Raw genomic sequence first — 12,466 nt, forward strand, 5'->3', positions numbered from 1 at the left:
CACATCTCGGCTCATGTGATGAGGCATATGATCAATAGTGGGTCAACAACTCTTTTAAGGGACAACTCCCAATAGGGCATAAATACCTGGGACTCTCCACCATTTGGTCTTAGAAATGAGGAAGAAGAAGTTATCAAGAAAGTCGCTTTTCTTTCCAAGTTCCCTAGAATACGATGATCTGCATGACTGAGAACCTACACAGACATCCTAAAATATGATTAACAGCCGTGGTGATGTTGATGCTATATTCAACCCTGAAACCTTGTTTAAAAGAAATGATCAACATGTCTTTCAGCTCTAGCTGCTTTGAGATGGACACATATTTGAAACAGTCTGCTGGGACACAGAGACACACACTCAGAGCTTCCCACTGAGCTAGTGGAACTCAAATATGCCTGGTTTGTTGCTATGGTTTCTCCCACCTTAGAGCCTGCTACTGTGTCTTGTAAAAGTCCCCCGAAATAAAACTTATTGCTAAGGCATGAGGGGATTTATTTCATATTCCTGTGGAAATGTAAAGTGTATTTATGAATAATCAATGAGGTAGCTTTCACTAAACAGTCACTCTGCTGTTGCTCTCCAACGTGATAGTGTTTCTGTCTCTTTGTCTGTGATGTTTATCTATTTTCAGCACTGTTTGATTTAAACCATTTGGACCAAAATAACTGTCTTTTGTTTCGTTTTTTCTCCTGCCTTTGTTTGTGTAGTACTGTTTGATCAAATTCAGTATCATCTTCCCTTAGGGCAAAGCACCAGAGCTGCCATGCATGATTATTAAACAACAGCCATGGACTCACAAAAGGGCACATTCATGGCTAAAATTCAATGATGTCATTTCATTTTGTGCTTGAAGAAATCCAAAACTTAGAATTGTTAATGGAGGCAACAGCTAAACTTTTTCCCCCTTCATTTCTACAGAGATGATGTCAGCTGAACACAGTTCTTGTATACAGAGCTGTGTAATCTAGATCAGAAGCTGATCTATTTAAAACAGCCAGGTTAGATTGCTTTGAAGTTCTTGATGTTTGTTCTGGATTAGAGAGCTAAGATTATACATTGCTGATTTGAATAAACAAAAGATATAGGAGTGTGTGTCTGGAATGACTTGTGTAACTCAGCCCAACAAAATGCATCTTGTTCAATTTTTACTGTATTAAATGAATTGTTTTCCTTCTAACTATTGTTTGCAACAACTTAAAAGATTCAAACCAGATATAAATCATTTCAATAAAGCAAAACAGAGTTTCCATGAAAGCTGCATCTGTGATTGTTCTCCTGCTGGTATTAACCCAGATTATGCTCTGCAGTATTGATTATGATGAGAGGAAGTAAGTGCATCATGCACACACTCATACACACACACGCACACACACACACAAACACACACACACACACACATCTGTATTCAGCTCCACAGTTCACAGTGAAGTGAAAACATGACAGGAAAAAGGGCCTTATTCCAATAATGAAGAGAGAGGGTCGTGCCAGGAGGTAGATGACGCGGCATTAGTCTTCTCTGCCTGGAAAGAGAGATGGGGGAGAGGGAGAGAAAGAGAGAAGACTCTGTTCTTCTTACATAATAGGTGATTTTAAGAGCACTGGGATTCCAGTGTCCACCCTGAATGAATGCTTGGTTGAGCAGAGGACTCTGAAACTGAAATTGTTTGAAAGCAGTCATGGGTCTTTGGCGTTTCTGTACACATAGAGCTCCTGTCCTGGTGTGGTGTTCTGACAATATTTGCACACCATAGGACACCAGACACAAAAGGCTGACTTGTTAAACACAAAGAATTTATGAGCTTTCAGGACTTTGCACTGCAAAGCCCCGTCAGTGATATTGACAGTAACAAGCATGAAAGCTGTTGGACAGAGCCCCATGATAGAGTGCTCTGTAATGGAGTAGAGTGTAATGATAGCGCTACCTGCAGCCATCCTACTGAGAGAAGAAAAATGAGCCTGTCAGGAGAAAGAAAAGAAAAAGACAGAATTTTTAAAAAAAAAAGCCCTCTCAAAGTTTGAAGTTTGGCTCTGTATCTGCTTTTCGCAGCCAAGTTTCTGTACAGATTAAAACGCACTTATTCCATCAACATCCCGCAAAGCAACCTGCCACTTATCCAGCTGCTGTTTGTTTACAGGGTGGAAGAATCTGACTTTCAGAATGAGGACTGAGAGCAGGTCTATGCTGATCTGGGGACTTGTGGCATGCGTGCAACAAGGACGCATGCTTCAGGTGTACACCAGAAGGAATTTTAACTGTCACAATAATGTGCCCTTCATAAGCCTGATAGCTGCAAGTAATCATTTTTCAGATAAACAAACTAATGCATGTTTCCTAAATTAAATCAGACAGCAACACCCCTCTCACTCTTAGCATATGAAAGTGGCTGTCATCATAAATGAAAGTGAGGGTTCAGGCTGAACGCCAAGTGTGCCTTGTTATAGCTCACAGTGAATTCCAGGCTGTTGGGAAGCTTAGTTCTTGCTCTGGCTGAAGTACAGAACAGACTACTGGGGTCTGTAGTGGAAGGTAAGCTAGAGCCAGCTCGGTTTCCTGCCTTCAGATGGTTAAGCAGATGGCCTGAGAGTCCTGAGAGCCAGTACAGTAATCTAACTCTCCATCGGCAGCGCTTGTTTCCCCATCACTGAGTGTAATTTAACGTTTCTTATAAACAGTGCAAGGTTGGTTTTTTTTTTGTTTTAAATGCAAAACTGAACCCAGAGTACCTGTCTGCTTTTTAAAGCAAATCTCATTATTTGCTGCAGCTGTATTATAAAAGTGACTTTCCTCCACAGTTATAGAGGTATGTGGTGATTTTGGATTGAAAACAAAAACATCAGACCTTCTAGCACAACAGGTTAACCAAAGGCCAAAGGTCACATGTGTTCACTTCCCCCTCTAGTGGACAAGCATTAAGGAAAAAAGAGGCCAAAATGACAAAAATTTCCAATGTTAACTCAATTCACCAGGAGAAATGCTAATATTTAGGGCTGTGGTTTGGGTGTTTATTAAAAAGAGAAACTCCAAAGAGAAACTTAATCAGTGACTGATTATCTGATACATAATGCATGCAATTCTTTTCCAAATAACAAATTTGGCAAATAAACAGCATAAAATGGAAAGAATGAAAGGTTCATGTTGTTGCTGAAGGAACTTAATCCATCCCAAGGGATTGTTTTTGCCTGTATTTAATAAACCTCCATCGCCTGCTTTAGTGCCACAGATAATGTTTTAATTACTTAATCAAAATATACATTTAGAATGATTAAATACAAACAGTTCTGTGGTACTGAGGGAAAGGGAGTAGTAAGTCAGCCAAGGACACTGAATACTTTGTTTGACAAGTCAGCACATTTTTTTTCAATCAAACTTATTCTGAAAGAAACCCAGGATGGGTGTAGGAATCTGCTATCCTATTTTTCATTCTGCTGCACAGTCAGCCACTTCTCTGACCATACAGGAAGCTCATATTAACTCGGCTTTAAACAGGGATGGAGAATACAACAACAGATGCTCATCAACATCTTGTCCTTAAAGACATTATAGCGCAACAACAACAACAACTGCTGAACACATAATGAACACTAGCTGAGCTGCACTGTCTTTTGAAAGATAGACATCAGCAAATGAATGAAGAAGTGCAGACACGTAATAACGCACACACAAAGGCACACAGGGTTCGTATTATCACAGATACTGGGAAGCAGCCACAAAGAGCAGAAGCCTGCCCACGTCTTCCCAGAACTGTTGGCTACTTTATTTGAGCTTAATCAGAGGAGCTGAAGAGTGTGAGCGCGTGAGAACAACAAAGACAGAGGCATGCAGATACTTAGACATGCACAATAGCATTTATGATCATTTCAATTGCTTTTAATGATAAAAAAAATGTATGCTTCCCCTAATTAGAAGCATTATTTTTCACACAAATATAAAAATGGGATACAAAGAAAAGTAGGGAGAAGTGGATTAGCGTATTAGCTTCGACGTGCTGTGTGTTCAGTTTCCCCTCCTTCTTCCATTTCCTCTCGTGTCTGTCGTTCTGTCTCTCACCGAGAACAATTTAGAGACACGTTCTTCTTCCCGTGTTTCTCTTCGGGTGCTGCCTCTCCCTCTCTATCTCCTCAGACATCTTGCTGTCTTTGCCAGTCGTCTGTTGCTTTGAAGTGCTTTGCGCTTTCCACACTCAGACAGCCTTCCTCTCCTGTTCTGAGCTCTGGCCCGGTCCTGACGGGGAAGGGCCAGATATGCCGCTAATTAAGGCGGAGTGTGTTAGTGTGTCTGTGTGTGAGGCTGCACATAAACCCCCAAGCATTTCTCCATCTAATTACACCAAGTGATGTCTTCGTTCGTCACTCTCCACTCATTATGATTCTTGAATTATCCAAGAAGTGCACTTAATATTCAAAATATTCTATATTTTTGTTTTCTTTGGAGTACTTCTGTTATTATGATCCATAAACCTGGCTCTCTTAGCGCCACGCTGCACACAGGGTGGCCCTGATCTGGGAACTTCTTGGCTCAGATATCTTTAATCAAGCAGCCATTTTTCCAAAGTGTAAGAGTGAGTCTGGATTATTTTTTAGCGCTTTTTAGACTCAGGAAATTACACCTTCTCCTGTTTTCTGACTCAAAGGAACATGAGCTCCTAACTGTCCTCCAAATCGCACATCATCTCCAAAATTTGACAGAGACAAACTAGCAGACATGTCATCCATCAGCAGAAATGTATTTGACATTTACAGGGAATAAAGGAAGAGAATGAGGTGTGAGACCACAGCAGGGGTGAGAGCAGAGAGGAAGAGAAGTACAATACAGTGAGAAGGAGACAGATTTGTGTTGAAATACTTTGGCTGCACAACATCAGTGTCCACATGCTTGCATTTTATGGACAAGAGTAGCAGGATAATGCTCTGAAAATGTTGGATGGTTTGATTATTGGAGCCAGGACTGAAACCATTTGATCTGGGAGTGCAGACGAGAACTTGGGACCTTAATAAATATGTCTGGGATCTTGGAGAATATGAAAAGAGTTTTTTTTTTTCTTTTTGTGCGCGGTTATGTAGCTGTGCGGCAGTTTGATTTCTGCCAGGATTCCACTTTAAACATCTGAAGTCAAAGAATGAGCTTTTATTGAGGTCAGTGCTGGGCTCACAGCACCAATGATCAAGCGAATCAATGAAAATTTCCACAGTTAAACAAGCAAGAAAGGGGCCCTGATTTCATATTTATTTTTCATGTTTATTTCCACTAAATTATTTATTGGCTATTTCTGGTTTTCGGCATATGAACTATATAGTTAGTCCATGCTCATAATTCAGGGTAATGTTTAAATTACTGCATCAAATGGAAACAATTACAGCAATAAAAAAGGGGCATATGTACAAGATGACAGCAGACTTTTAGAGGAAGTAAGGAGAAATTCCAGCTGTCATGTGGCACAAAGTGTATCCAGACTGCAACGATAATCAGAGCACTCTCACAGGAAACAAACACAGAGACAATCACAGAAGGATATGATCAGGGATGAGGGTGAAGACAACGACCAAAGAAGCTTTTAATCACCCAATAAAAGAAAATTATGCATACAGCGACGGAAAAAGTACCTGTCAACAACTAGAAAGGAATTGAATAATTACAGGGTGGAGGACAGTTGTCTTGCGACTCTGGAACGACACTTGTCCCGTCACTTGTCCCGTCACCACAAAGGGCAAATGAAGGAACAGATCCAAGGAACATATCAGCTAATCATTGCAGCGGATGAAACTTAAACCGTACGCCATCTGGATGGATTTAGATGAATTGCAACAAGGACCATGTTCAGCTTGCTAATCTAAAATGATGTTACACAGAGAGAGAATAAGAGAATCACAGAGGTTTGTCTGCAAAACGGCAGTAGTGCCAGAATCAGGCTGTATTGTAATTCAATTTAAAACAGCTTATGATATGATTTTGACAGGGAACAGCTATGTTTATAATCAGGACCTCTGCATCTTGAAGCTCTTTCTCTACATCTAATCATCCAGTAGGAACACAGTATGGCCTTTTCATGACCGTAGGCTCAAGTATAGAACATTGTACATGTACAGCGGTCTCATTTGGCTCAAGTTAAGTATAACCACATACAGGGCATGCACACAAGAACACTTTCATGAATTCAAATATGCAAGCTGATTTTTTTTCAGCGTTTTCAGGTGGTAATTCTTTTTAGTCACAACTTATTCAGGTCACCCACGTTGGGGGAAAAGGAAAATGTTAATGTGCCTGTCGGTATAAATATCAACTGCATGTGTGACCACAAAACAATCAGTCATACCTTGACATAGGGGCAATATGAGTCACGGGAGACAGGTATAAAAGCAGTCCAATCACAATAATAATGGCAACAATTCATAAGCTGAAAACAGAAAGACCATTGATCAAGAAATCTTCTTAAAATATAGTTTTTTAAAGTCTTGATTTCTTACAAATTCTTAAGCTCCTAGAGGACACACCGAATCCCTGCATGTATGCATGTGTCCACCAAGCGGCCACTTCTTTTTTAGAAGTAAAAGTTCTTTTTATGCTTTCGTGCTTTAATCGGCTATCAGCAGTCCCACATGGGCACCATAGTGTGGGTATTAGAATTGTGGCCTTCAGAGTTGTTACACCCCTGTTAGGCTGATAAGATGAACCTCCGAGGACCAGTAGCTTATGCATCCAGCACATATGGGCCAATATCTTTCATTCAACTTGGCAAAATCTATGCTAGATACTAATATTTGCTTTGCTTTTTATCTTTTGGAGTTGGGCAGTAAATGTACACAACATAGAGTAACTGGTTACTGTGGTGTGGTGGTGTATTGTGACTGTGACAAAGAACAACTACAGCTATGAATTAAACTTGTTGGATTTTGTTTTACAAAATTATACATGATCATTTATACTAAATAAGCATATTTTTCACAAAATACTGAGGACTAGAATGATATAGATGCAGTGTACTTGCATGAAATAAGAATAAAATGTAATATATGAAATGGTTTTTAAATTATTTATATATGCACTGCTTAAAATGATGTTTCATGCCAGCACACTCATTACAAAAGTATCTGAATGATGCTGCCTGCAAAGTCATTGAATGGGAAAGTTTTGGAGCCTCTTAATTATTATTAATCTTTTTTTTCATAGGCCAAATTTTAGCTTGTAAAACAAACTGTCCGGGTGGTTGAATCCACCCAAGGATCATCTGAACAGTCCAATAATGTTTCAAGTTCTTCTTGTTACACATTTTTGCACCTGCAAAATTGGTTAGGTTGGTGTAGATTACCCTGAATGAGACTACAGTGAGTCGAACAGCAGGCTGTGCCCTGGACCCGGCCCAACACATGCCTGTCTAATGGCTGTGATATGTGAGTGGGACAGAACATGCGCCTCATTGATGAAGACGGGGAAGATTTTCCTCTGAGCAGGCATGGAATAGCCAGGTGGTCTGCCCTTGACATTTTTCATCTGTGAAAATTGGTTTGTGTGGGGTAAAAACCATGAGACAGAAAGAGAGACACACACACACACACACACACACACACACACACACACACACACACACTTAGTGATCAAGTGGGAGAGAGAGACGAGAGAATTATGCTTTTCTTACTCCAAAGTTTGTGTTGTCCAAAACTAGCATAGGTGTATGGTAACCAGACTGGAAGAGGACAGATGAAGTGGTTTGGAATAAGGGCCTTGCTGCCAATGTTAGACTGCTGTTCTTCCATTAACACAGTACAGTAGCATGTCTGCCCACTGGATTAGTGAAAAGCACCATTGTATTTAACAATTAACTGGTTTATTCTTACCTTCATTTATCTGGGCAGGGTTTGTTCAGAACACATGGTCTTATGTAATATGTCACATTCTTGCAGCTATGCACAATCTGTCTTGTACTTCCCAGTCGTCTACTGCTGGCTTCTGACAGCTTCAATTATGTGCTTCACCCAAGGACTGCTAAAATATACAGGAGTTGCTATGGAAGAATATTAGTAATGGATTCATCTTGGTGTGTAGCCTATTGTGTTTAAATAATGCCCATTTATTAAAAAAAGCGATTGCACTTTTGATAATTCAAATGTACAAATGATTAGCATTTTTTAAATTCAGTGTTTAATTGTTTAATTTTTGGTTTACCTTTATACTTCGACATATTTAGCAAGATAGGTCTAAAAAAAAATGAAGCTTTACTATCAACTCCACTTAGTTTTATATAAAGAAAAAGTCTACTTGCTTTTTATCTGCATGAGAGAAAACTAGATGACTTAAATTAGCTGGAATTGTGGTTTATTTTTTGCCATCTGATTGAAGTTCATTTCATTTTGATCTTGGACTGAAATAACCCTGAGAGCTGTCACTGTGTCCATAACACTGATTACTGGAGAACAACCAGAATTTTTTATTGCAGTGACATCATTAAAGAGTCGTTATTCCCTTGCTTTTGACTTTGTGTCAGCGTTGTTCATTTTGATAAATGTGGATGGCCGTGAAAATAACCTTGTGAGGGCTGCTTAACATTTCAATAACAAAGCCCCCATAAAACACTACAGAAGGAAAACAGAAACATGCAGTCGCACACAGCACTGGGCAAGAAGCTATTGTATTGTTATTCCATTACACCAAAGCATCAGTCTAGGTTTGCTCACTTTATTAAATCACATTTCAAGCTTTGAGGTATCCGATGCATTCCAGTGGTGTTTATCACTTGTTCCAGCTCATTTATAAAAAGGACCCTCATGAACTATTTTTCTGTTGTACAGTAGGCTTGAGGCTCAAAGACAAGACTATAAATTAAAGGATTTTATACAACTTTGATGATTTTATGGAAATAATGACTGCTAAATGCTTACATAAATGCCAAGACCTGTTCCCGTGTAAGACTAAAATGTTATCATGCAATCATTGGAAAATCCTTTCCATTTGTTGAAACTCATATCTATCTATTTCCCAACAGAGGTGAGGCCTGATCCCTAACTGATGACCCTGGCCATTACTGAGATAATCAGAGAGGGCATGTGGATACACATGCACATAAACAAAAAGATGAAGAGAAAGAGTTGAAGAGGAAAAATGGTTTCTGACTGTCTTTGCTTCACATACTTGGGAATGAATGTTGAAAGACAAGCAGATGTGTCGATAGATACAGAACACACACACACACACACACACATAGCAAATAGATCAAGTGACAGGAAAGTGTCTGACGTGACAACTACGGCTCATAAATCACAGCCGATGTTGCAGCAACAGCCTAAACACACAGCTCACATTTGGGTTCACATTACGAACAGCGACTCCTGGAACGACACCAATGAGTAAAAGCCTCGTTACAACGCACCAGCTCACCTGCAGGTTGTGAGTAAAACCGATGCATTTAAAGACAATACGAGTCAATTCCAAAACATTCAACACACATGACTAAGGCTCCACATACATTTATTCTGAATGCCCGAATAAAGCCGGAATTGTGGTTGCTTTAAGCATATCATTTTTCTTTATCTCTCCCACCAAAAGAAGTCTGCTAATAGTTGAGTCAGGTTTCATTGAATGGAACGTGCTGAGCCTCTGTTGACTCTTCAAAACTAATGAAATCTCTGCTTTGAAGTGTTCCCATCTGATTGCCTCAAAAATGCACAGATCGAGTGGTAAAATGTCATGGGGGTAACGATTAGTCTCAACTTGGTCCAGCTCATAATCAAGTTAGTCAAACCAGTCAAAAGGAGTTTCCGCTTTTTTGAGTTAAGACTAAATGTTCCATGAATGTGCTTTGTCTGTGAAATTGAATTTTCTCTGTGGGATATATACTCTTAAAGCCAGTGCTCTTTTCACCTTTTCACTGTCTCTGCTGTTCTCCTCTCCGATTCTGTTATTCTAGTAGCTGACTACAAAGTTCTGAAAATACTAAATAAACTAAATGGGACACTGAAGGTGTCACTTGCGAATCCCAGTTGGAGGAATCGCATTTTTCCAGGTAGAAATGCAAACTGGATATGCGAGCATGCTCACGCTTACACACATGTACCAAATGTGTGAAATGTATCACGGTGGTAGCAAGTTTACGCAAAATGCTGACAAGAGCCATCATTTATGACTCTTTTACAATAACACACTGTTGGAGATGTGCTGCTACTTGTGTTTATAGTACATGTGTATGTGTGTCAAAAGGTTCAGAGGAAATCTCCCGTCACTCATAAAAAGAAAGGGCCTCAGCTGACGTTTGGGTCTCCCTTTCTCCTCTCTGTCTCTTTACATTTGGTTCCATGACGGTGAGCTGGTCAACGCTCCTTTACAAAGAGTCCAACTTGGTAAGCTGGAGCGAGTTGTTAAGAGTTTGAGGTCTGTGCGTGTCAGTGTCTAAGTGTGTAGCAGGTGGGCAAAGGATGAGAAACTGAGTAATTGTCTGTCTGACTGAATGAGTGAATGTACCTTCTGACTCCCCCTACGTCAGCCCTGACATCTAAAGAAGCCTCCAGTGCCATAACGGTACAACAGTTGGAGGAGTTTTGATGGAAACAGACAAAGTAAAAAACAAAAATGAAAAGAAATATTTGAAATAATAATTAAGTTGTGTAAGAAAGTTCATAAGACGATGGCAATCACCTATATACAGCATGTCTTTTTACCACTGCCCGGTGCGATGGCTGTTTGCGGTTATAGCACTTTGCTCTGTGGTGCTAAAATCTTCTAACATAATTTCATCACATTTCAGCAGCTATGTGCAACAGTACCCTCTGACAAAGTTGTTCCTCAACTCAGGCTCAGTGGAGTGACTGTGTATACTGACTGAGGTCTGAACTGAAGCAGAACTCGATCAGATCTCATAAGCCTGATATTTCCTGGTGGCACTGACACTTATTGTGCAAACCCATACTAACACTCTCCGATTATTTCTCTTGTTTGGGTTTGTGTCTGCTTGTCTGGGGTTCGCTTTTCTTTTTCCATTGTGGTCTGTAGATGACTAACCTCTAAATATAGTGTGTTACCTACAGATTTTCCATATCAATAAGTAGAATTGTAGCCAAGGAACAAGTGAAAATTTTGTTTTTTTGTTGTGCAGGTAAATAGTCTGTTTTATGAAGATAAATTACAAGTTATTTTATTTTGTAAGCACTGGCAGCACAAAGAAGAGCGAGTCCCAAATCTGTCAGTTGTACCTGAAGCCAGTGTGCCCCCAGGGTGTCTTTTGCCCTGCTTTTGTCACCTCCAATGGTTGTGGCAGAAGGCTGGAGGTTTCTTCCTGTTAAAAGCAAGTTTTTCCTTCCCACTGTTGCCAAGTGCTTACCCAAAGGGGTTTGTTTGATTGATGATTTTTCTTTACTATTGTAGAGTATTTCCTTACAATATAAAGCACCTTAAGGTGACTGCTGTTGTGATTTGGCATGATATGAAAAAACTGTATTGAAAAAATTGGTCATTGTCAACAGAAGCTGAGTCAACAGGCCAAAGTTAAGTCTATTATTACTTAAAATGATGCATGCAACCAAGCTGATAATTTTTTAATACGTGACATTAAAACTTGAAGCTACAGTCAGTCATCCTTTGAGGTTATTTAATAGGGAAAAAAAGGTATTTATAAATGTACATTATCACTGTGTAATTGTGCCTTCTCTAGGTTTCAGAATCCAACAAAGTTAGAGCCAATTCAAAGAAAGATTTATCAATGCTGGCTAGCAGCAACGAAAACAGGCTAACAGCAGTTAACAGTGGCAAAAACAGCAGCCCTTGCTGATAAAAAGTTCAGGATATCCTCAACAATTTAACTCAGTATCGCTGTTATCAGACAGACGCGAGCTCCACTGTCTCATCTGCCTGCAGGGGACACTTTTCAAAAACGCTTCTCACCCGACATGTCGACAGCTGAGGGGACTGACAGCCTCCACCAATTTGGTGAGTTTTTGAGGTGACTCAGATGTAAAAACATAAAATACCTCAAAAATACTTCATTGACACATATTCATGTTTTATTCTTGATTTAATCTTGAATGTTGACATTGTTTAAATATGTTCAAATATAGTGTGTACAAAAATGGCTCTATACGAAAACAGTAGAAGAACTGGGAGTGGTAAAAACATAATAATTCAGAATTCAGTTGACTGCAGTGTTCATTGTACTGACATCTAATGGCAAGATTTCACACACTGCATCTTTAAGTGTGAACTCAGAAAGCAAATAAAAAGTCTCACAAGTTGCCATTTCTTTTGCAGTTTAAAGAAATAATCAGGCTAAATGAAGGCATTTGTGTGTGTGCATCTGTGTGAATGTGTATGTGTGAAAGAGAGAGAGAGAAAATTTATGTTGGACACTAATTTGTGTGTTTCACGCGTGTTTTGACAGTTCTGCAAACTAATCTTTGTTGTCGCTTTACAAGAGTAGGTTGAGTGTGTATGTGTGTGAGCAGGGTGAGGAGAAGCGGGTTCATTCAAAACCTGTTACTGCACAGATAA

This window comes from Astatotilapia calliptera, chromosome 13 (genome assembly GCF_900246225.1).
Source record: "Astatotilapia calliptera chromosome 13, fAstCal1.2, whole genome shotgun sequence".
In the NCBI taxonomy this organism is placed as follows: domain Eukaryota; kingdom Metazoa; phylum Chordata; class Actinopteri; order Cichliformes; family Cichlidae; genus Astatotilapia; species Astatotilapia calliptera.